This window comes from Oncorhynchus keta, unplaced genomic scaffold, assembly GCF_023373465.1.
Source record: "Oncorhynchus keta strain PuntledgeMale-10-30-2019 unplaced genomic scaffold, Oket_V2 Un_contig_8571_pilon_pilon, whole genome shotgun sequence".
NCBI lineage: Eukaryota > Metazoa > Chordata > Actinopteri > Salmoniformes > Salmonidae > Oncorhynchus > Oncorhynchus keta.
In genome coordinates this window covers 75,082-79,639 of record NW_026290127.1, presented here as the reverse complement: position 1 = coordinate 79,639, position 4,558 = coordinate 75,082, and the positions used below count along the sequence as shown (strand labels likewise).

At 49.4% G+C, this 4,558-nt stretch overlaps 1 long non-coding RNA gene across 2 annotated transcripts; it reads right to left on the bottom strand.

Moving 5' to 3' along the window:
• Window positions 1-283: 283 nt before the first annotated feature.
• Window positions 284-2,869, bottom strand: LOC127926880 (uncharacterized). Of its 2 annotated transcripts, none has more exons than XR_008125362.1 (4): window positions 2,839-2,869; window positions 2,398-2,444; window positions 1,697-1,738; window positions 284-886 (listed from the first exon to the last, which is right to left on the bottom strand). It is a non-coding gene; the product is annotated as an uncharacterized LOC127926880 (long non-coding RNA). The 2 variants fall into 2 exon arrangements; XR_008125361.1 differs by lacking the exon at window positions 1,697-1,738 and adding an exon at window positions 1,555-1,596.
• Window positions 2,870-4,558: the final 1,689 nt, after the last annotated feature.

The window sequence follows — 4,558 nt, the reverse complement described above, 5'->3', positions numbered from 1 at the left end:
CCTCAATATCATAGAGGAGGATTAGACCCCAGGTCACCAGTCTACATCCTAAACTACCTCAATATCATAGAGGAGGATTAGACCCCAGGTCACCAGTCTACATCCTAAACTACCTCAACATCATAGAGGAGGATTAGACCCCAGGTCACCAGTCTACATCCTAAACTACCTCAACATCATAGAGGAGGATTAGACCCCAGGTTACCAGTCTACATCCTAAACTACCTCAACATCATAGAGGAGGATTAGACCCCAGGTCACCAGTCTACATCCTAAACTACCTAAAGATCATAGAGGAATGGACCCAGTCTATATCCTAAACTACCTCATCATAGAGTAATGGTCCCAGCTCATCAGTCTACATTCTAAACTACCTCATCATCAGAGTAATGGTCCCAGCTCATCAGTCTACATCCTAAACTACCTCATCATCAGAGTAATGGTCCCAGCTCATCAGTCTACATCCTAAACTACCTCATCATCAGAGTAATGGTCCCAGCTCATCAGTCTACATCCTAAACTACCTCATCAGAGTAATGGACCCAGTCTACATTCTAAACTACCTCATCATCAGAGTAATGGTCCCAGCTCATCAGTCTACATCCTAAACTACCTCATCATCAGAGGAATGGTCCCAGCTCATCAGTCTACATCCTAAACTACCTCATCATCAGAGTAATGGACCCAGTCTACATTCTAAACTACCTCATCATCAGAGTAATGGTCCCAGCTCATCAGTCTACATCCTAAACTACCTCATCAGAGTAATGGACCCAGTCTACATTCTAAACTACCTCATCATCAGAGTAATGGTCCCAGCTCATCAGTCTACATCCTAAACTACCTCATCATCAGAGGAATGGACCCAGTCTACATTCTAAACTACCTCATCATCAGAGGAATGGACCCAGTCTACATCCTAAACTACCTCATCAGAGTAATGGACCCAGTCTACATTCTAAACTACCTCATCATAGAGTAATGGTCCCAGCTCATCAGTCTATATCCTAAACTACCTCATCATCAGAGGAATGGTCCCAGCTCATCAGTCTACATCCTAAACTACCTCATCAGAGTAATGGTCCCAGCTCATCAGTCTACATCCTAAACTACCTCATCATCAGAGTAATGGACCCAGCTCATCAGTCTACATCCTAAACTACCTCATCAGAGTAATGGTCCCAGCTCATCAGTCTACATCCTAAACTACCTCATCATCAGAGTAATGGTCCCAGCTCATCAGTCTACATTCTAAACTACCTCATCATCAGAGTAATGGTCCCAGCTCATCAGTCTACATCCTAAACTACCTCAGAGTAATGGTCCCAGCTCATCAGTCTACATCCTAAACTACCTCATCATCAGAGTAATGGTCCCAGCTCATCAGTCTATATCCTAAACTACCTCATCATCAGAGTAATGGTCCCAGCTCATCAGTCTACATCCTAAACTACCTCATCATCAGAGTAATGGTCCCAGCTCATCAGTCTACATCCTAAACTACCTCATCATCAGAGTAATGGTCCCAGCTCATCAGTCTACATCCTAAACTACCTCATCATCAGAGTAATGGACCCAGTCTACATTCTAAACTACCTCATCATCAGAGTAATGGTCCCAGCTCATCAGTCTACATCCTAAACTACCTCATCATCAGAGGAATGGTCCCAGCTCATCAGTCTACATCCTAAACTACCTCATCATCAGAGTAATGGACCCAGTCTACATTCTAAACTACCTCATCATCAGAGTAATGGTCCCAGCTCATCAGTCTACATCCTAAACTACCTCATCAGAGTAATGGACCCAGTCTACATTCTAAACCACCTCATCATCAGAGTAATGGTCCCAGCTCATCAGTCTACATCCTAAACTACCTCATCATCAGAGGAATGGACCCAGTCTACATTCTAAACTACCTCATCATCAGAGTAATGGTCCCAGCTCATCAGTCTACATCCTAAACTACCTCATCAGAGGAATGGACCCAGTCTACATTCTAAACTACCTCATCATCAGAGGAATGGACCCAGTCTACATCCTAAACTACCTCATCAGAGTAATGGACCCAGTCTACATTCTAAACTACCTCATCATAGAGTAATGGTCCCAGTCTACATTCTAAACTACCTCATCATAGAGTAATGGTCCCAGTCTACATTCTAAACTACCTCATCAGAGTAATGGACCCAGTCTACATTCTAAACTACCTCATCAGAGTAATGGTCCCAGCTCATCAGTCTATATCCTAAACTACCTCATCATCAGAGTAATGGTCCCAGCTCATCAGTCTACATTCTAAACTACCTCATCATAGAGTAATGGTCCCAGCTCATCAGTCTATATCCTAAACTACCTCATCATAGAGTAATGGACCCAGTCTACATTCTAAACTACCTCATCAGAGTAATGGTCCCAGCTCATCAGTCTATATCCTAAACTACCTCATCATCAGAGTAATGGTCCCAGCTCATCAGTCTACATCCTAAACTACCTCATCAGAGTAATGGTCCCAGCTCATCAGTCTACATCCTAAACTACCTCATCAGAGTAATGGTCCCAGCTCATCAGTCTACATCCTAAACTACCTCATCATCAGAGTAATGGTCCCAGCTCATCAGTCTACATCCTAAACTACCTCATCATCAGAGTAATGGTCCCAGCTCATCAGTCTACATCCTAAACTACCTCATCATCAGAGTAATGGTCCCAGCTCATCAGTCTACATCCTAAACTACCTCATCATCAGAGTAATGGTCCCAGCTCATCAGTCTACATCCTAAACTACCTCATCATCAGAGTAATGGACCCAGCTCATCAGTCTACATCCTAAACTACCTCATCAACAGAGGAATGGACCCAGTCTACATTCTAAACTACCTCATCATCAGAGTAATGGACCCAGCTCATCAGTCTATATCCTGAACTACCTCATCAGAGTAATGGACCCAGCTCCCTCTTTATCTCTGGTCCCCACAGGCTGTTGGATTCCCCCTCCCCCCTCTTTATCTCGGTCCCCACAGGCTGTTGGATTCTGTCCCCTCCCCCCTCTTTCTCTCTGGTCCCCACAGGCTGTTGGATTCTGTCCCCTCCCCCCTCTTTCTCTCTGGTCCCCACAGGCTGTTGGATTCTCCCCTCCCCCTCTTTATCTCTGGTCCCCACAGGCTGTTGGATTCCCCTTCCCCCTCTTTCTCTCTGGTCCCCACAGGCTGTTGGATTCTGTCCCCTCCCCCTCTTTCTCTCTGGTCCCCACAGGCTGCTGGATTCTCCCCTCCCCCTCTTTCTCTCTGGTCCCCACAGGCTGTTGGATTCTCCCCCCTCCCCCTCTTTCTCTCTGGTCCCCACAGGCTGTGGATTCTCCCCTCCCCCTCTTTCTCTCTGGTCCCCACAGGCTGTTGGATTCTGTCCCCTCCCCTCTTTCTCTCTGGTCCCCACAGGCTGTTGGATTCTCCCCTCCCCTCTTTCTCTCTGGTCCCCACAGGCTGTTGGATTCTCCCCTCCCCCTCTCTTTCTCTCTGGTCCCCACAGGCTGTTGGATTCTCCCCCTCCCCCCTCTTTATCTCTGGTCCCCACAGGCTGTTGGATTCTCCCCCTCCTTCTCTCTGGTCCCCACAGGCTGTTGGATTCTCCCCCCCCCCTCTTTCTCTCTGGTCCCCACAGGCTGTTGGATTCTCCCCTCCCCCCTCTTTATCTCTGGTCCCCACAGGCTGTTGGATTCTCCCCCTCCCCCCTCTTTATCTCTGGTCCCCACAGGCTGTTGGATTCTCCCCCTCCCCCCTCTTTCTCTCTGGTCCCCACAGGCTGTTGGATTCTCCCCTCCCCCTCTTCTCTCTCTGGTCCCCAGGCTGTTGATTCTCCCTCCCCCCTCTTTATCTCTGGTCCCTACAGGCTGTTGGATTCTCCTCCCCCTCTTTCTCTCTGGTCCCCACAGGCTGTTGGATTCCCCTCCCCCTCTTTCTCTGGTCCCCACAGGCTGTTGGATTCTTCCCCCCCTTTCTCTCTGGTCCCCACAGGCTGTTGGATTCCCCCTCCCCCCTCTTTCTCTCTGGTCCCCACAGGCTGTTGGATTCTCCCCCTCCCCCTCTTTCTCTCTGGTCCCCACAGGCTGTTGGATTCCCTCCCCTCTTTATCTCTGGTCCCCACAGGCTGTTGGATTCCCTCCCCTCTTTATCTCTGGGTCCCCACAGGCTGCTGGATTCTCCCTCCTCCTCCCTCCCTCCCTCCCTCTGCCTCCCCACACCCACTTAAAACCCCATTCCCTCTTCTGAGGCAGCTGCTTGCCCCCTGTACTCCCCCCTCTAACCCCAGCTCCAACCTCAGCCCTCCAGCCCCAACCTCAATCCCTCCAGCCCCAACCTCAACCCCTCCAGCCCCAACCTCAACCCTCCAGCCCCAACCTCAACCTCTCCAGCCCCAACCTCAATCTCTCCAGCCCCAACCTCAATCCCTCCAGCCCCAACCTCAATCCCTCCAGCCCCAACCCCAACCCCTCCAGCCCCAACCTCAATCCCTCCAGCCCCAACCTCAATCTCTCCAGCCCCAACCTCAATCTCTCCAG